The sequence below is a fragment of the Pseudonaja textilis genome, chromosome 3 (assembly GCF_049901715.1).
Source record: "Pseudonaja textilis isolate UNSWEBS1 chromosome 3, rPseTex1.2, whole genome shotgun sequence".
NCBI lineage: Eukaryota > Metazoa > Chordata > Lepidosauria > Squamata > Elapidae > Pseudonaja > Pseudonaja textilis.
In genome coordinates this window covers 77,455,143-77,476,680 of record NC_141992.1, presented here as the reverse complement: position 1 = coordinate 77,476,680, position 21,538 = coordinate 77,455,143, and the positions used below count along the sequence as shown (strand labels likewise).

The 21,538-nt window shown below is 38.4% G+C and overlaps 1 non-coding gene across 1 annotated transcript; it reads right to left on the bottom strand.

The window, feature by feature from the left end:
* Positions 1 to 19,700: 19,700 nt before the first annotated feature.
* LOC148126178 (U5 spliceosomal RNA) lies at positions 19,701 to 19,819 on the bottom strand. Its single transcript, XR_015743376.1, has one exon. It is a non-coding gene; the product is annotated as a U5 spliceosomal RNA (small nuclear RNA).
* Positions 19,820 to 21,538: the final 1,719 nt, after the last annotated feature.

The following is a 21,538-nucleotide window of genomic DNA, read 5'->3' as shown; positions in this document are numbered from 1 at the left end:
GACAATGGATTTCTTTAGTAACCAGATTAAAAATGTATGGTGTAACCATTCCTACTCAACCTGTTAAAAGAAGAAAGGGGAGAAATCCTACAAGACGATACAAGCATCAGTCCCTAAGGGCTCTCAGGAGTTACATATTTGGACAAGAGAGGAATTGTAGACTTTGAAGACCAACAGAGAATACAGGAAAAGTCAAATGCTAACAGGAACCATATCTTTTCTTTGTGATTGCTTCTATTGATAAGCAGTGGAATTAGGACATTTTCAACAGAAATAACCTATCTGGAATTTATTTCGCTATATAAAATTCACTATATAAAATGGAATGTGTAAACGTAGTTTGGTTGCAGAAGCTTAACTTTTGTTATGACTTCCATTTCTTAAAATATCTAATCATGGCCTTGGAAACTACTATCTATTTGCCTTAATATTGTGCTGCATCAAAGTCTAACTTCATTCCAAATTGTGTTATGTCAACACAAGTCCAGTGGCATCACCAGCTGAAAAGCCAATTTAAATTTAGAATTTCTTATCTAGGATGAATGGACTTCTGCAAAAGAAATGATGAGCTGATAATCCCAGTAGAGTGAAGAGTGACTGTGTAGACTGGCCCTTTGATATAATTCCTCTCCAGACAAGTAGAGGACTTGAGTTCACCCATAAGTACTTTAGACAGCTGGTCCTCATGAGGAGATCATGAGACAGTGATCTCCAGTGGATTTAGAGCTCTGGGTGAAGAGGGAATGGCCATCTTTTGCTCAAATCGCAGCTGCCAAGTTTAGAAAGACATTTAGCATGTTCTTTTCTAATTGTTTTTTAGAAATTGTTTGTTAATTGTTTTTCAACTGTTAGGAACTTTTGGGCTGACATGTTTGACATGCCGGGTGAGTTTCCTTTAATCCTTATGAAAGGAGTATTAACGTCAATTTTTTGGGAGGGAGAATAAACAGCAAAAAGATGAAAACTAATTTTGGAAAGTTACAAATGAACTTAGGGTCTAGATAAACTTGAAATAATATTTATAATAAAAAACTTTATCCATCAAAAAATGCTTTTGTTCTGAATTAAAAAAAAATCTTAAAAAGCCAAGACTTTAAAAATTGGCCACTCTAGGGAACTATAGCGAATTAAAGAATATAACTAAAGGAGAAAAACACTCAATCTTAACATACAATTACAGAATGAAGCAAAATATTTAACGATATTCTTGAACAATGGACCCTGAGGTTAATTTTAAGAGTCTCTGCATCTATAGATAGACTGTGTCTAAATGATTTTATGAAAAAGAAACCCATTTTACCTGACAGTAAGACTGAATTGAAAGTCCATTTAAAAATGATAGGTTACAAAAATGACATGGAAAAAAGATTTCACACACAAAAGAAAGCAACTGATGTTTTAATACTGTAATTAAAGGGGATATAATAAATAAGAAATCAGGATTTACAAAAGAATCTTGTTAAAGTTTTGAAGAATTTTGTGAGAAGGGGCAAAGAAAAAAAAAGAAAATAACTCAAGCTCTAGAATATTATTTGAAGAGGCTAAAGATGACGATTGCCAAAAGAAAAAAAAAACGAGGAATATACAGTTAGTTTATTTGATCAAGATTAAAAGATAAATGTTGTTGTCTTTGGTAATCCTTGATGGACTTTTCCTGATAAGGTAAGGATTTGTTTGTAGATGAAAGGCAGGATATGAGAAGAGTTTAAAAAGCAATAAATTACTAAAATTATTCATACTTGTGATGAAGGGGGAAACCACTTTTTTATTTCTTTTATTCTTAGTTTTCCTTCTTTTCTACTTCTCTTTCTATTTGTTTTTCTGCATCTTTGTTGTTGCTATTCCTTTAATTTGTATTAGTTTTTACTGTTGTAATTGTAATATTTAATAAAATTGCTGGTAAAAAATAGAATGTCTCATTTAGCTTTAAGTAAATCTGGCACGGAGCTCTCTTGGCTAAAGATCAAAATTATTCCCTAGACTGTCTTTTCCTCTCTCCAGTTTTTTGGATAAATGGAATTATTCCCCAGCTTCAATTTACATTTCTAGTCCAATAACCTCTCTCTTGGTTCACATACCTGATTTTAAGTATGTCAAACCAAAGAATTTCCAGAAAAATAATTTTTCCCATAACATATCAAATTCACAGATTGCTAGCTATAAGGGTCTTTACTCAAAACATTTCTTTCAATGTTTTTATTTATACCCAAGAGGATTGATTTTTAGGTAAGACTATACAAAATATATTTGCACTTTACTAACAAGAAAGCTGAGGCTGTCAAGAGGCATATACAGAAGTTATTTTAACTTCTTGACACAATATAGATCTTTTAAAACAAAACCCTTTCAAGTCAGGTAGTCTGGAAAATGCTCTATTGAACAACTGAAAAAATGTGCTAATTAGTCAGGTACTAAGTTCATATCAATTTTCTAGAGATTTTTTTTTTCCCTAAGAAAACTGCAAGTTCTAGAATTTCTCACATCGGCTAACAAGAGATGTTTTTTGGATGCAGTATGTGCTGAATATATTTGCTTGAAATGAGCGGAAAAGTACTTTACACAAAGGTAACCTTGTTTAATTCAACTTCTTTCAACCAGAGTAAATACTAAGTATACCAATTTGGCTCTCTCTCTTCAACTCTGCTTATTGTGATCTTTATCAAATTTGTTCCTTGGATTCTAGCACTTGCTATTGCCTTCTTCAAGCATCAAACTCACATTTAAGTTTATTCAATCCTATTCCTTGCATAAGTGGACTCCCAGTCAACAATATGTCTTGATACAACCCATGGTGCCATTCCTCCAAATTTGCTCTAGATTTGGTTGTGTAAGAAGAACTTATTTCATTTAATTTCACTAGTCAGCAGGTAAAGAATAGTAAATTTTACCCACCATGAATATTTTTGTGTAGTATCAAAAGAACAAACTCAGATCTTTCCTTCTCTTAAATTTCTCATCCTGAACTGTTAAGTCCTACTCTAAAACAGATGCAGGTCTTATCTTTTTATATCAGCAGCAAAGGAAGTTTAACTTGTGGCAGGGTCCGCATTTCACATTAAGCCATAATGTTTGATTAATTGGCTTTTGATTTAATGTGTGACATAAAACCCAGCAATTGTGGTCTGTAAACTGTAGAGCGCTGTGTGAAACCAACTAAGTCATCTTTATTCCACAGGCCACACTTAAGCAGGTCATGACTCAGTGGAATGCGAGACTCAAGTAGTTTGAGAATAAAAGAACTTACAGTCAGCCATTATACAACTTTATGATACAACTTTATTTCAATATTAAGCAGGTTCACCCTTAAAATTCAGATCTACATTCATATTTGAACTTTACCATGGACATCAGTGCTACCTGACCGTCTTCCCTTCCCTTCCCTTCCCTTTCCCTCCCTCCTCCCCTCCCCTCACTTCCCTTCCTTTCTCCTCTCCTCTTCTCCTCTTTTCCCCTCCCTCCTCCTCCTTCCCCTCCCTTTCCCTTCCCTTCCCTTCCCATCTAGTTTGGTTAGTAGTGATAGTACTTATAAGCTCTTCTCCTGTCTCTTCCTTTCTCTTCTTTCTGGCATTATGGCATTCCCAAATAAGCTTCATATGCATTTGTGGAGTTCATTGAGACTTCCCTTACGGTTCATTAACAATTTGTTGGGCTACTTTCCCCTACTGTGATGGTGAGATTCCCCTATACACAAAACCTTAGCAGCAGAGCTGGAGAAATGTTTGATTTGGCATCATGGAAAGCAATCAGGTACTACAGTGGGGGAGGTGAAGGCCTCGGTGCACATCCCATACAGATGGGAAGTCTGAAAGTCACAAGAGCCTTCAGAGGACAAGCAGACCTAAGCATAGTCTTTCAAAAAGCAAACAAAAAAAAACATTTGGGGGATAGTTAATGTTGTAGTTGAGCAATGAGAGGCTAGACCAGGGCTTGGTGCAACAAGACTTTATTGGAACAATAAAGGACTGAACGTGTTAGCCCTGCCTGGAGCAGGCTCCCAGCGATCAGCGACTGGCCGGACCCTGCAGCTGGCTTTTATAGCCGGCTGCCGAGGGAGGCCAGCCAATGAGGGGCAGCAAACGCCCCCACAGCATGAACGGACCTGGGTGGGGACTTTGGCAAGTTCCAGGGACATAACAGTTAATATTTTAGGTGATTGTAATGGGGAACCTAACAATCAAAAGACAGTATCTAATTATTGTTGCAGTCTTTCCTTGTGAGGCCTCAAAAAGTTAAAGGCAGATTTACTTGTGTACTTTTTGAAACTGAAGATCACATGTATATTTACTGATTATGTGCCATCAGGTCATTGTCAACTCTTAGTGATTACATAAATAGATTTTCTTCATGACCCATGCAGGTATGAAATTGTTTCTGTAAGATTTTTCTAAGCTTTCATTCCTAACAGTTTATCCTGAGAATAAATCAATTTTTCCCACTTGAATACTATTCTGCCTCCAATTTAAATTTTCGTATCTACCTCTGTGCCTATGGACCCATTTATGCAATTTAGATTTTGTAACAGAGTACCAAATGTTGTCATCTTAGGAAACGATGATTCAGCTCCAAATAGCTGGGAGGGCAAAAGCCAAATTAACTGAATTACATTGAATGAAATAAAACTCCTATTAAAACTGCTGTTGTGTATTCATTTCTTTTTAAAAGAATATTTTTTCAATCATAGCAAATGATTGAGAATGCAAAGATTGTTCAGAGGGAGGGAGGGAGGGGAAAAGGGAGAGAAAAAGAAAGAAAGAAAGAAAGAAAGAAAGAAAGAAAGAAAGAAAGAAAGAAAGAAAGAAAGAAAGAAAGAAAGAGAAAAGGAAGGAAGAGAAAGAAAGGAAGAGGAAGAAAGAAAGAAAGAAAGAAAGAAAGAAAGGAAGAGGAAGGAAGGAAGGAAGGAAGGAAGAAAGAAAGAAAGAAAGAAAGAAAGAAGAGAAAGAAAGGAAGAAAGGAAGAAAGAAAGAAAGAAAGAAAGAAAGAAAGAAAGAAAGAAAGAAAGAAAGAAAGAAAGAAAGACAGACAATCTTAGACACAGGTAAAATATTTTCAGTACTCTTCCTCAAGCTATTTTTACTGAGCATGGTAGTTAGGAATTCTCTGGTTGTTTTGTATTACCTCATCTTAAGGGTTGGAGGAAGTACGACTGAAAAATTATTCTCACTTAAGCAGGTCTCAAGTTATAGGCCTCTTCAGAATTAAGAAGAGAAATTATTCTTGCATCCATATAAGCAATTACATCAGCTAATTTATTATCAAAAGTTTCTCCACAATGCCTCAGCCTTTCATTCAATTGCTGCAGGCTAGGCTGGAAACATTACTATTAGAATCCCATCCTACAAATAATACATTGAAAAACAATGTAGGGATTTAAATTTTGCTGAATTGAAAAGCTTTCATCAATAAATAGTGTGAGAGAAAAGTTGCATTCTTTTTTGAATCCTTCTTCCATTTGCATTCCCCCCGCTAAAAATTCTTTTTTAGTTTTAGTTATCTGACCCCAGAAACCAAATCATTACGTTTTTTAAAATGGGGGGGTGGGGGGGCTTTATGAAAAAGTAAATATTTACCAAAAATCGGGACTAACTGTGTTATGGGGGAAAGTATGTGTTCCTTGGAATAGATTAAATTCTCTTTTGTTACAAATCAGATTGAATCCAAGCAGACCTTAATAAACACATGATAAACATGATCAACAGAAAGATTAGAACAACCAGGATGACAAAGGATGTCATCTGCTGCCGTATAAATCACAGAGGGCAGATACGAAATTAAAAAGTCTGAGTGACTTATTCAACTGTGTTTCATGTCTGTTTAGAAAAAAAGAGGTTGCCAGGAAGTAGGTATTTACAAAAAAAAAAAAATCCATCTGCCCATATTATGGTTTAATGTATGTTTACTGCATGTCCAATATGTTTACTGTGGTTCCTTTTTCTTCCAGGCCTGACTTTAGTGCAAGCAGATCTGAATAAAGCATAGGCAGTTTACTTCCGGTGGCATTGCATCCTGATAAATAAACAATCGCAGACTTTGCTTCTCAAACTTTTGCAGATTTCTGCTCAAGCTTGCCTTTGGGAGTTGAACTATAACAGAAACCTTCCCCAAAACAGTGTGGCACCTCTAAATCCTGTAATGCTTTGCCCAAATTAAATATTTCCGACACATACTCCCAGTATATCTCCAGAGCTTTTATTTATTCTCCAAGGCCAATATTTGCAATCAGCTAATACACTGCGGTGTCGATTCTTAGCTGATTTCATTGCTCTTGCTTTTTCAATCTGGGCCGCTTTAAAATAGTTAGTGTCTGCCCATTGGCATTTTTAACTGCTGCTTTTTAGTCGAGCTGTGCTTTTCAACCTTCTGAGTTGCCCTGGGGAAAATATTTCTCATGAAAGGCAGCATATACATTGTTTTATAAAAATTAAGTAAACCAGTATTAACAAATGCGACACTAGTAGAAGATCAGCCTTCTGAAATAGGGTTGCCACACAGTGGTGGGATTCAATTTTTTTTTACTACCAGTTCTGTGGGCGTGGCTTGGTGGGCGTGGCAGGGGAAGGATACTGCAAAATCCCATTCCCTCCCCACCCCATTAACCCGCTTTCCAGCTCCGTTCTCCTGCGTGGGGCAACAAAAGAAGACCCAGCTGATCAGCTGGGACTCAGGAGGCAGAGAATAGATGGGGGTGGGGCCAGTCAGAAGTGGTATTTGTTGGTTCTCCAAACTACCCAAAATGTCCGCTACCGGTTCCCCGAACTACTCTTTCCACTTTCCACTACCGGTCAGAACCTGCTGAATACCACCTCTGCCCACACTCCAATAAATTCTATTCCAGTCAGAGCTTCCAGTTCCAAATCTAAGCTGGAAGACAATTATTGTGAAGGTCCTAAAATAAATACAGCCCGAAAGCACTTGGGACATTCCATAAGAGAAAGAGAAAGGCATGAAGGCAAACACTTACATTGTTCTATTTACTTTGAGATGTGTATCTTGATGATAATCAAAGAAAACATTCCATCATTAGGGTCTTTCACATCGGCAGAATAGCCATGACCTTTAATATCCATTGCCTAACTCCAGCTTTCCAAACTCTGCCTTGCCTTCCAGTGTGATAGTGTCTGGATGCACATAAATCTTTTGAACTTTACTGGGAATTTCCCACTCCCACCAGCTGAAGAGATCCCACTCCCACCAATGGAGGAGATCGCTGCCCTGCTGACCTTTGTTCGAGAAGCAATTTTCAATAAACAGCTTTCTCTTGCAGACTTCCTTCTTTTTCATTTCTGACAGCTTCTAATAATTCTTAGCGGCTTCTTTCTTTCTTTGTTCTTTCTGGTTTCCTCCATAATAAATGCCCCCCCCCCCGCCGCCGCCACCGCCATGCGCAAAGAGCACACTGACCTTTAGGAGAAAAGACTGACAAACTTTTAAGCTAGAGGGCATCCCAGGAATAAAGCCTGGCTAATCAGATATGGAACCGGCTTCGTATCAGAGGTCTCTTTCTCATATTTCTTTTCCACGCAGTGCAGGAAAAGGGGGATCACAAACAGCAAGGTCTGCAGGGAAATGCACCAAACATCCATGCATGTACAGATCTTTATGCCTACTTCACACATTCTAGAAGGGTGTAGGTTTTAGACCTTGGGGACATACTGGTCCATCTTTCCCAACCTGGGTGCTCTTCCGATGGGTTGACTTTAATTGCCACAATTTTCCCACGAGTGTGGCTGTTGCTAAGATTATCCAAAGCGAAAGTTCTACCTCTAAAGATGAACGGAGAAAACACGGGGTCGATTTTGAGCTGTACAGACCCATTCTACAATTCAGTGGTGGGATTCAAATGTTTTTACTACCGGTTCTGTGGGCGTGGCTTGGTGGGTGTGGCGGGGGAAAGATACTGTAAAATCTCCAGTCAGAGGTGGTATTTGCTGGTTCTCTGAACTACTAAAAATTTCTGCTACTGGTTCTCTAGAACTGATTAGAACCGGCTGAATACCACTTCTGCTACAATTGATTCCTGTTTACATGACACCTACAAGATGGGTGTAAGGTTGCAAATGTTTCAAAGCTGATTACAACTGTTATTTTCAATAGCAGTTTGATTTAATGGGCAGGACTACATCAGAACTACATCAGAAGGTGCTTACACCTGGTGTAATTACAGTCTGAGAGAAGAGCAGAATGCTGCTCATTGGCCTGACTTCTTCAGGCCAAGACCTGTTTTGAATGATTGTAGATCTACATAAACTTGATCCTATCCAAAATATTAATCTATGGTAAATGTATTACAGGTAGTCCTCAACTTACAACCACAACTGAGCCCAACTTTTCTGTTGTTAAGTGAAACATTTCTCTAATGAACCCAGGGCATGGCACAAAGGCAACACAGTCAAATAAGCAAAAAGAGTCCCTTTAATACCTTCAACTTTGCCCCCAATGTCCAGGTTACCTTTGGCTGGAGAAAAAACTCTCCCAAGAACAGGAAGGGCTTCAGCAACAGACAGGAATCCACAATCGTGCGCAGTTTCTGCCTGGGCTTGCTGCTGGAGTGCCCCGAGCCGGCTGGCTTCAGGGCTAAGCCACCCCATAGAGGTGGTGAAGAAGGGGGAGACTGCCAGCAGGGTCGAGGAGAGCTGCATCTCTCCTCCTCAGCTGGCCATTACTCCCTTTCCTGAAGGCGGTAGCAGCAGTGGTCAGAAATGGCCACCTCAAAGAAGGACTCAACTGGAAAAGAACGTGCAGGAGGAAGATAAGAAGTGAAAGTTTTGGCTGACCGGGCTAAGTTGAAAAAGCAATAACTAAGGTACACTGGAATTTAAATTTTACAAGAAATAACATTGCTCCCAAAGAAGAGTCAGAAGCAGCGAAAGAAAGTGAAAAGGGAAAGGTTTGACTCCCCCCCCCTTCTCTCTCCTTCCTTATATTGACAATTAAGAATAAGAAATTGGAAAAATCCACTTTGACATTAATAGGCAATTAAGCTGAAAATATAACTAAATGCCAAAGGGACAATAAAGATTTCTGGACATTAAAAACTTTTTCTTCTATAAGCAGGAAGGGAGAGAAAAAGAATAAGGGCAGGATCTGGAAGAGGGAGGAGACTGCCTGGACTTTAAAAGAATCTAAAGTAACTTTCCAACTAAATAGTAACCCCAGAAAGAGAAAATGGGGGGGAAAAAGAAAGAGCAAAAAGAAACAGCTTGTGTGTATTTGGATTACTTGGTGACTTTTGGATTTTTGGCTATTATATTTGAATGACTAAAATTAATTGGGTGGTTGTTTAAAAATTTCTACAATGGCATTACTTTTGGATGAATTGAAAATGGAACTTAAAAAGTACAAAGAAGATGCACAAGAAGGGAAGGGTTCCTTTGGCTTCGTTTTTCAATTTTTAGAAATGGAGATTTGGAACAATGAGAAACAAGAAAAGACTGCAAAACAAGAAGACTGGGACAAAGAAGAAGCCATCTTTAATTAACAAGTAACTCTGGGGAAGAAAAAGGAAAGGGGGGAAAGAGGATTGAGAATTTAAAACTTAAAAAAACAACCAAAGAAAAGAAAAATAATTCAAAAAATAAGTATAATACTGGAAAGCAACAGAAAAGGGGAATGCAGAAGAGGGAAATAGAGGTAGAGAGACAAAGGGGTAAAAAGGGGAGAGAGAAGAAGAGAGAGAAGATGGAAAGGAAAAGAATTTACAAAGGTCCGGAGCAAGGTATAAAGAAACAGGACCTATTTAGAGATAATGGGTGAAAATTTAACTGAAAAAGGGATTCCATAAAGGTACATAAGATTATATTGTTATATTAGTAATAGAAATAACTTTAGAAAATTGGAAACAATGTATGATTAGAATGAGGGATAGAATGGTTAGTGTAACTTAGTGAAATGTTTGTGAATAAAGTAAATGAAATAAAATAAATGAGAAAATTGAATTAGGAAAGAATGGGAACACTTTAAATTTAGTCAATGTTTTATAAAATATAAGTGAAGAGGGGAGGAATTGATTATGGAAAGTTTATAATTGTTCCCATAGAAGTATGATATTTAATTGAAAAAGTAAAGTGAAAAATGTTAAGACTGTAATGAATATTAATATTAATGATAGAATTGAATTGGAATGGAATGTTGTTTTAATTATATACATTTATTATTATTATTATTATTTTTAAGAATACTGGGTGTAGTTTAAGAATGTACCAAGCAGAATCCAAATGGAAGTTATGTATTATATTGAGTGTTATAACTTTAGGGGAAAGATATAAAGGTGTCATACTCCAATCAGTAACTACAGGAAAAATTTTGTTTAATGAGAAAAGATAATAGACAATTGAAACAGAACAGACAAAAAATATAAATATAATGATTTGAATTGAGATGAAATAAATACAATAAAATTGAGGAAATTAAAAGAGGGGAGAAGCCATGTAGAAAATGTAAAATTGTAATAAGATATGGAATAGAATATAAAAATGAGCATGAACCTGAATTTGTGTCTGTATGAAAAAATGTAACCCGGGATTATGCTGCTTTCAAAAAAGATGTTTTAATTGTATTTCTTTTCTTTTTGTGAAAACTCAAATAAAATTTACAAAAAAAAAAAAACCTCTCCCAAGTCTTTAAGTGGAGGAAATTCAGTCCGAAAACGAAGTACATACAAACTGTAAATAAAAATCCACACAAACCATGCTGCAGCAATTAACTTGATAGGGCAGGATAAGGAATTGCAGACTTGAAAGCCCAGCAAAACACACACAATTGAGAAGATGCAAGGAACCCAGATAAGCCTCGACAATAACATATAACTCACGATTTGCTTCCACCAACTTTGCTGTGTGTAGCTTCCCTTTTAAAACACTGTGTTCCCAGCTGCAGCTAATGAAGGGAATCAGGGCCCTTTCCTCTCCCGTAAGCCACGCAATTCACGTTGCTCCCTTCTCCGTTCCTCCCTGTGTGCCCTAGGATGAAGAGGGGGTGGCCACGAGTCTTCTTCTGAATTCCCTCTGCCTTGCTCTGCCACTCCCCTGCTCTGCCCAGCTGGACTTTGCCCTTCCCCAGTTTCTTCCACAGCCAAGGGAGCCACACTGCCACTCCCTGTCAGCTGCTCGGCCTCTCCCTCCAAATCAGATTCCGACAGGGGCATGACAGCTCCATTTTACCTTTCTTGCCACAGTTGATAAGTGAATCACTGCAGTTGTTAAGATAGTAACATGGTTGTTAAGTGAATCAGACTTCTCCATTGACTTTGCTCATCAAAAGGTCACAAATAGTGATCAGGACACTGCAACAGTCATAAATACGAGTCAGTTGCCAAGCATCTGAATTTTGATCACGTGACCATGGGGATGCTGCAATGGTCATAGGTGTGAAAAATAGTCATAAATCACTTTTTTCACTGCCACTGCAACTTCAAATGGTCACTGAATGGACTGTTGTAAATTGAGGACTACCTGTAATTGTTTCAGTGACAATATTTGCCTAGGGGTTCTGAATTCAATTTTGGATTAGTTTATAATTAATGTGTTGATTTCTTTGTTTTGCAGTGTGCCTTAGTAAATGAGCATATTACTGTTAATCCAGCAATTAAGTCATTTCTGAAAGATACAACAAAAATCTAAAGCATCATTCAAAATCAGTAGAAAGGCAAAATAATTAATGGACATTACTATCATGTTGAATTAATGTAGACAGAAAATGATGGCTGTTATTCTGTTCCTTGATCAAGTGATCTTCTGATTGTTGTGTACTTCCAATCCTCCAAAAAATCCAATTACTCTAGTTTTCTGATAGAGAAAAAAAATGGAGAAAAAAATGGAGAAAACTTAGCAATAAAAATTTCTCCACCATCATTGACAATGATTGGAATAAATAACGGGATTATTCCAGAGGATAGTATGAAATCAAATTTTGTGATAGCATCATATGAATACTGGTTTATATGTATCAGCATGTAGAGACAGGTTATAGCAGTGACTCTTAACCTTTTCTTCACTGTGCCCCCCACAACCTTTAAATAACTTTTGTGGTCACAGACCATGGCAATGGACGCCCTCCCTAAGTCTTAACATTTAAATCGTAACATTTATTTAAGCCTTCATAGACCCCCTGTGATGACGTCATGTTGAGAACCACTGGTTTATAGCATATTTCTCCCATTTTCTACCCTAATTTATTTTTAAAATGCAAATCACCACACTTTTATCCTGGGAATTGTACATCTTCCTAATGAAAACATAAATCCTTAATATAAGATCTCTTTTAAAAGAGAACTACCGCTGTTTGCATCTAATTGTGTACCTTTTGGGCGGCATCTTTCAGGTGGATTTTTGACGGCAAGATTAAAATTAGATGCATTTCTGACACGGCAGTTATCTAGTGGGAACAGAATGCTCCATTTTATTTCCAATGGAATTATTTATGAAACTCTTTCATATCCCTCATGTTTAAAAGAGAACCTGGTTTCCACAGGGGTGACTCACACCCTTGAACCAACACTGCAGTATGTTGCTGTGGAGGTAGATGGGGAATTAGAATTCTAACACAGATTTTTCATGTGTTTCTTTACGTATTAATTTATAAATGGACTGAAAAGAACAAAGGGCAGAAAAAGATGAATTATTGCAGAGAAAATCATTGAAAGGAGGAAAGCGATCCCAGGCATTCACGAAGGGCTGTCATCCCCAAGTCAACAAGATTGGCTGGCAATCTCATCCCTTTCCTGTTCTACTCTCTCAGTCCCTCAACAAATGCAGGTGCTTCTTTCGAAACACGACTGGAATTCTCTCATCTCTGGGCTCTTTTAAACAAGATGTTTGTGCCAATCTTGGTTTTGGGGATTTGGGACCCAAAATATTTGTTAACTTATCGTACTAATAAAGAAAACAGCTGGAAGAAAATTCTTTAGATGCATCTGTAATGGGAAAGAAGACTTCCCATGTTTTTTTTGTTTGTTTGATGCCGTTAGATTTATCTCTCATTTGACAGTTTCTTCTCAAATGATCTTAATGTTTTGAGACAGACCACACCATACCATTTTGATATCTTATGAATAATATAGATCTTGGGGGGGAGGGGTAATTTGTTTCCTCCAAGACCATCTATAAAAATATGACTTGAAATTTCTTTTCAGATTTTTCTTTGATCGTTGACGTATGTCCTGTCTCCGCTTCTGCCAGAATCACGAGCTTGATTAGAGAATGTTTTCATAGGAAACAACAGTTGATAAATTTTCTAAGTGGTTTGTTCTCTTTGCCCCACAAGAGGCCAGCAGTATGAAGAAATTAAGTTAATCTTTATTTTGTGTGTGTGTGTGTGTGTGTGTGTGTTTTCACTAGAACTTTGAGATGCACTATCTGTAAAAGAGGAAGGAGTACACAGAATTTACAGGATGAGAAATTTGTCACATACTAAGTCCAAAGATTTATTCTGAGTGCAAGAATTATAGCTTGCCCATGCAGTCTCTTACATGCAAAAAAACCCCTTTTGTTCTTTCCAAGTAGTTATTTGTTTTAGTTTACATTTCTGCAGAATGTGCAAAGGCTACGGTGGAAGGCAGGGGTGAGATTCTACCAGTTCGCACCTATCTGCTAGAACCGATTGTTAACATTCTAAGCAGTTCGGAGAACCAGTTGTTAGAAGAAATTACTGGCCTAATCCTGTAAGGAAGGCAGGAAGGAAACATTCTGGTGTTGCTTATAGAAACTGCCTCTCCGTTAACCCTTATTACATTCTTGGCAGGACTAGACTTCCTGTCTCAGGAACGTCTCTGGAGTTTTTTCGCCCTCCTTTGCTGGTACTTTGCTTGCGTGTAGTTACATTCAAAGTTACAATGGCACTGAAAAAGGTGTCTTATAACCATTTTTCACACTTACTACTGTTGCAGCATCCCCACAGTCATGAAAGGCCAGGCGAGGAGATGCGTGCCTCGATGTGAGTGATATTGAGTTGGCCACAGCCAGCCAATAACATGATCACCAACCCATGTCCACCAACTAAGCCACTCCCACAGAACTGATTGTTAAAAATTTGAATCCCACCCCTGAGTAAAGCTTTGGCATATCTTTTACACCATTACAACCTTGTATCCACGCCCAGCCAATAACATGACCAGCAAGCCACACCCACCCAGTCACATGACCACTAAGCCATGCCCACCAACTAAGCCATGCCCACAGATTTTTTAACAGCCGGTTCTGTGGGCGTGGCTTAGTTGGTGGGCATGGGGTTGTTAAAAAAATTGAATCCCACCCCTGGTGGAAGGGTTGATTTAGAACATGAAACATCTTACATTCATGGTTTATTTTTGGATTACTGATTGCAACTGTAGCCTAAAATGATGCCCAGGTGGGTAGTTTAACAATATTTCTAATGAAACTACTGATACAAGGCAATTAAAAAAAAGAAGAATTAGGAAACAAAAAATTAACAAATCAAGTTTATTTTGCCCATTAGGAATAAAAGTTTGTTCTCTAAAATGCCATGATTAAAACAACGGATGGCTTTGTATAATTTACAAATGCAGGGAATTGCAAGTAGAATAGGGATACTATAGAACAGTGGTGGCTAACCTTTTTGGGCTCTGGCGCTCACATGCCAGCACCCAAAAGGCAATGAGAGTGGGCGGGCCCTGTTCCCTGTGCATGTGCACGTGTCCCCTCCCTGCATGCACCGTGCATTTCTGCGCATACGCACACAATCCCCCATGTGCTGTGCATCTCTGCGCATGTGCACGCATCTCCCGTGCACCCCTGCACCCTGCGCATGCATCTCAGATACCCAACAATCAGCTGGCAGGCAGGCGGCATGCACGCATGAGCAGTAGACCTGCTCTGGGCAAGGGCTTGCGTGCTGGCAATTAATGGCTCTGCGTGCCACTTCTGGCACACATGCCATCATAGGTTCACTATCACAGCTAGAGAACTTATATGGGAGTAAAGGACTTGGATTGGGGTTTTATTTTACAGTTTTGAAAGAGCATGTAATCTATGTTCAAACTTAATAATAGATAGATGATGATAGATAGATATGATATGAAAAATAGACAATAAGATAATAGAGATAGATATGTGTGTGTGTATGAGAGAGAGAGAGAGAGAGAGAGAGAGAGAGAGAGAGCAAGAGAGAGAGAGAGAGATGATGGATGGATGGATAGATGATAGATATGATAGACAGGGGTGGAATTAAAATTTTTAACAACCGGTTCTGTGGGAGTGGTTTAGGTGGTGGGCGTGGCTTGGTGGTCATGTGACTAGGTGGACATGGCTTGGTGGTCATGTTATTGTGACCAACTCAGTATCACTCACATCGAGGCACGCATCTCCTCGCCTGGCCTTTCATGACTGTGGAGATGCTGCAACAGTCATAAGTGTGAAAAATGGTCATAAGTCACTTTTTTCAGTGCCATTGTAGCTTTGAATGGTCACTACACCCAAGCAAAGTACCAGCAAAGGAGGGAAAAATAACTCCAGAGAAGTTCCTGAGACATAAAATCTAGTCCTGCCAAGAATGTAATAAGGGTTAAGGGAGAAGCAGTTTCTGTAAGCAACTCCAGAATGTTTCCTTCCTGCCTTCCTTACAGGATTAGGCCAGTAATTTCTTCTAACAACTGGTTCTCCGAACTGCTTAGAATGTTAACAATTGGTTCTAGCGGATAGGTGCAAACTGGTAGAATCCCACCCCGATGATAAACAATAGATAATCAAAATAAATGATAGAGATAGATGATAGATAGATGATGAATGGATGATAGGGATAGATAGATAGATAGATAGATAGATAGATAGATAGATAGATAGATAGATAGATAGATAGATAGAGATGATAGACACAGAGATAGAAAAATGTATATAAAAATTGCCACAACCTTCTTCCAAAGTAAACTATAAATGAGTAACAACAATGTTGCTTGAAGAGATATAGCAAAGAATAACTTAATGTTCAATAGCCCCATAAGAATGACAAACATTCAACATGGCCAACTACATGTGATTTCTTTCACGTATATTGGGGGATAAAATTGAATAAATGGAATTAAATACCAATGGATAAGGCGCATCAGCCTCACATCTTGTTTATATTTATTTGGAGCTTTTAAACCCACGTTTATTACTTTATAAGTAACTCCATGTTGCAAACACAGTCCTTCCTCCTCCTATTTTCCCCACATCAACTACCCTATGAGGTGCCTTGGGCCGAGAGAGAGGGATTGGCTCAAAAATCACTCAGCTGGATTATCAGTTCCTTGGGTACATTTGGCTGCCCATTTTGTCACAAAGAGTGCAGTGTTTGACTAGGTAGCCTTTTGCTGTGATCCAGCACAGCTATCTTCCAATCTATCCTTCAAGGTGCAGGCTACCTTGTGCAGTGGGATGGAATGGAGACCTTAAAATGGCTTGAGATGTTAGGTTATGTAGTCTAATTCAGAGACTCTTTCCTAAGCCTGTGAGGAGTGCCAAATACCTGAGGGTAATTGGAGGCTTTCCAAACAAGGAGAGGCATTTATTAAGAGTGGGAACAATCAAACCAGGCAAAGGAACTAAACAAAAGACCATTTTAAAGGCCTGCATATCTTCATATGAAAAGTCTACCCTGTAAAACGGAGATGGGGATTGTGAAATATTCAGTTTCAGAGACATGTTTGAGAGCTGCCCAGCCTCAGAAGGAAAGAGAATTGTTTGTTAAAATACAAAGAGAATTGAACCTTTGGAGAAAAAAGAAAAGAGAAAATGCTGCTTGTGATTTAATTACAGAATTACCTGTCTTTTGTTAGAATATTTGTGCAGGCATGTACAAAATGTATATATTAAAACAAACCAACTGTGCTTAAGTATAACTTCTCAGGGTTCGGTTCTCTTAGTTGAAATATTAGAAGAAAACCTGAAAACAAACCATCAAATGAACAAAGAAATAAAAAAGAACCAAGTATTTATGTGAATTTTGTTAACATAAGCAAAGATAATTAAGCAGTGTGACAAAACCAAGAATCGCTTCCTTGCCATTTGGCCTCAGACAAGGTTGCTCTGCCAGACAAAATATACAAGCCTGTAAACAATCTTCTTTCTCTCTGTAACGTCCATCAGCTGATAATTACTGCAAATCGGCAATGGTAAAAAGCAAGAGTACTTTTGGTCTAGCACAGTGTTCTATCGCCAGAACAAAAGCAGACTCAAGACCGGAGTTGAATTCAGCTCTTTATTAACTGTCAGTAACTTCAACTAAAGTCGAGCCGCGGCAGCCCTTTTTATAGCGGCTGCTCACGGCTCGCAACCAATGGCGTTTATTTAAAACTCCCGCCACTTAGGCGGCCAATCAGAACTGTTGTTATCTACCAATCGCTAAGCGATTGTATCTGTCCAATAGGAATGCAGTATTACGAGTATGCAAGCAAGTACACTACACACAGGGGTCTCCAAAGTTGGCAACTTTAAGACTTGTGGACTTCAACTCCCAGAATTCCTCAGCCAGCCAGCATGCTCTGGGGAATTCTGGGAGTTGAAGTCCACAAGTCTTAAAGTTGCCAAATTTGGGGACCCTTGGTCTAGTACAGTGGTGGCTAACCTTTTGGGGCTCCTGTGCCAAAAACTGTGTGCATGCTTGCACGCTCGCACTCGTGTGCCAGCACCCAGAAGGCAATGTGCACCCCCTATGTCCCTACACATACAAGGGCAATCCCACCCACCCGCCCCACCCCACTGCCCCCTTACCTGCACTCACAGCTGATTTTCAGCCAGTTTGAGGCCTTTTTCAGCCTCCCAAAGGCTTGAGGAAGGCTTCTGTAGGCTTCTACAAGCTTTGTAGGCTGAAATCTAGCCCTGTTTCATCACTTCCTGTTTTTCTGAAAATACCAGAAGTGATGAAACGGTGCTAGATTTTAGCCTACAAAGCTTGTAGAAGCCTGCAGAAGCTTTCCTCAAGTCTTTGGGAGGCCGAAAAAGGCCTCAAACCAGCCAAAAATCAGCTGTGAAGCATGCACATGTGCAGTGAGGTAAGTTTGGCTGCAGCTTGCGCACTGGCACAAATGGCTTTGCGTGCCCCCTGTGGCACGCATGCCATAGGTTCACCATCACAGGTCTAGTAGATATCTATTAGTGTATTACTTTACAGGGGAATTCATCAATTCAGCCAGTTGGGTTCCTTCTTGAGAAACGTTTAGTGGAAATGGATGTGGAAACATAAGGTGCTTTTATGACGTAATGGGGTATATATTCCACAGCTGATGCTTTTGTCACAGCCTATACCCTAGTTGCCAAATTGCACCTGTGGACAATTTTCTAAGTCACGCAGAATTGTGTTTTTTCTCAGTTCTGTAAGGAAACTCCTCTGAGGCTTCTTTATACCTTCGTTGTCTCCCAACTGACTGATGCTGATGATATATAAGGAACTGAAATTGCTCCCTTAGGTTTCTGCAGGAGTATTAAATCAAGTGTTAATTTTATGGTGCGAAACAAGATTATACAGTAGTAGAAAAATACTACATCCTGCAATTTTGTGTACGATCTTCCATATATTCCATTTCTCACATGAAAAGGCCAGGGAGCAAACTTTTACCAACTTTCAAAGATAATTGGTTTTTTTCTTTCCAGCAATGATGGTCTTTTCTCTCTTTCAATCCAGATAATTTTTCTCTCTCTTTGCAACTGCCTTCTGTCTCCAATGTTCTGCATACAGTACATTTGTCTATGGAGATTCTCAGTCACTCAGGTCATGGTTGTCCTAAAGGTGCCTTTTCCAAACGGCAACTGGATTTTTCTTGTTTGAAAATGTTTCACTTCTCACCCAAAAAGCTTCATCAGTTCTAATTGACCAGTGGGGAACGGAAAAATATAAATTCTTCCATTCCCCATCAGTCAGTTAGAAATGAAGAAATTGTAAAAGAAACAATGATAGTTTGGGTGAAAAATTTGGGATACAACATTGAATTAGAATATTGGGAAAAATGTGGGGGCGGGGATTATAAACTAATCTTATCAGCAGCGTATAAAGAAAATATAGGTGGCACCTACCCCCTGCCAGATTGGCAAAGATGTTTCCAACTAGAAAACCAGAATGTTGGAAATGCAAAAATAAACAGGGCACCTATTTCCATATGTGGTGGACATGCCTTGAAGTGAAAAATTACTGGAATAAGATTAAAAAGTGGATAGAGGAAATAACAAAGCAAAAAATCGAATTTAGACCAGAATTGTTTCTATTGGGAATAATAAGGGGAGATTATGCTAAGACTGACAAATATATCATCCTACACATAACAACAGTGGCCAGAATAGTGTATGCACAGCACTGGAAACAGGATAATATACCACGTGAAGGGACTGTGATAAGAAAGATTTTGGACTGTGTAGAGATGGACAGGCTGACCTTAGAGTTAAAAGATGAAAGTGAATTATTATTTAATCTGGGACATCTGGTACACTTAGTTAAACAATAGATACAAAAGTAACATAGTAACTGCTATATGAATATGAATGCTGATTCTATAACATTGTTGAAAGTATTGATAGGTTTTAAATTGTTGGAAAATGTTTAATAAAATTTATTAGAACTGAAGAAGCTTCCTGGATGAGAAGCAAAATGTCTTCAAAGAAATACAGAACCAAGACAATCCAGGTACCTTTTGGAAAAAGCACTCTGGGCCTGCATACATTTCTCTTTGCCTTTTAAAGATTGGGAATATCAATGAATGCTCAGAGAGAGAGAGAGAAATTAAGCCTTAACTAGGAAGACATTGGCTGAATTCTTTTCCAATGTATGGTTTCCTCCCCCACAGAAATCTTTAGTAAAAGGCTAAAGGTCTATACTGTACGATCTGGAGAGAAACCAGAGTTCACTTCCTGAGATGCAAAGCAAAGTTGTTTAAATACAGAGCTAACTTTTTCCAGTTGTCCACTTCCTGGATACAAGAGGGCACAATCTGAACTCACCAAATCATCAGTGCTTCTTTTGACTTATATCCAGGTTGGAGATTGGCTGATTATGCTTATTTCCACTTGGAAGATGATCACTGCCAATCATTTGTCTTCCTCTGGCTTTTATTGTCCCATTTCTAATATCTCCCAGAATAAATGAATGAACTCATGCAAGTGGTTAAAACAGTTAACTCTCTGCCCCCTCTCTTGTGCTTGGGATGTGGAGCTCATAACCCTAAAGTGTAGTCATTCTGTGGACTTGGCCAAAATTGAAGACATTTGCTTTTTATATTTCCTAAAGTTTCCACTGAAATTTCCAGGAAGAGACAAAGTTCGCTCTGTTGCAATTGCTATTAAAAGGCTCTGAGAGTTTTGGTTTTTTTAAATATACTGTTTAAGAGGACTGAACTGCCAAATATATATTTTACCTTTTGGGGGGAGGGGAGGGAACTATTCCAGTGTTTTTTAAAGTGTAGTCTAAGGATTTCTAGGGGTTCCCCAAGACCTTCTCTCAGAGTCCCACAAATTCATAATTATTTGGCAGCCAGCTTATGTTGAAAAATAATACAGTGTTAAAATCTCATCCAAAAAATCATGAGAAGCAGTAATGGCAGCAACTGTGTCAATCTATACATTTTAATAAATACAACTCCAAAAGGAAATCTCTTTTGGGGTACTCCATAATTTCTAAAAGTGGGAAGGGATCCTAAGAGCAAAAAAGTTTAAGGAAAACTTGTTCTGTTCTACTCTATTGTTATACAAAACTGATAGAACATCATCCCCAATCTTCTACTATATAACCTGTTTCCTCTTGGGCATGATAGAAAAGTCTGTCTATTGGTTTTGGGCTTAAATTAACAAAGTTAAGTCCTGGCATGTGCGAAATGCCCAAACAGTGGACTTCTGTCTGCTATCATCCAGCCTACAGTAATGGCATATCTGTTCCAATTATTATACAACCCAACCTTCCGTAATCACCTTCCGTTCTTTTTAAAATTCCTGTAGACAATTGTTTCCCTTGTAGGCAGTTTCCCTTTAGGCAGGACCTAAATTCTTTAGCTAACAGTTCTTTGGATAAGATTTTAAGGGTCGGGTGAAAATGCTGTACTTTATTTCTAAATTTGGCCAGGAAAAGACAGTTTCAGAAAGGGACAATCGGCCCTTGATCGGTCTCTTATTTTACATGATTTAATAGAAACAGTCTAGTAATCTAATCTTTTATATGAACTTTATTGATTTACAATTGACATTTTGCTCAATTCTTGGGGAATAAATTGATCATGAAACTATTGTAGGCAGATTCACTGAAACAATATAAGACACTTTTCACCTGTAATTCAGGTCCTTGAAGAGGTGAAGCAATGTTGCTTAATGGCATCCTTCCTTTTTCATGTTTATATCAATTTACTTGTTCAAGAGTTGATGAAATCTGAGTTACACAGATAAACCTCGACTTACAACCGTTCATGTAGTGACCGTTCAAAGTTACAACAGCATTGACAAATGCAACTTATGACTGTTTTTCACAGCTATGACCTTTGCAGTATCTCCCTGGTCACATGATCAAAATTCAGGTGCTTGGCAACTGGCTCACACTTATGACCTTTGCTGTGTCCCAGGATCACATGATCTTCTTT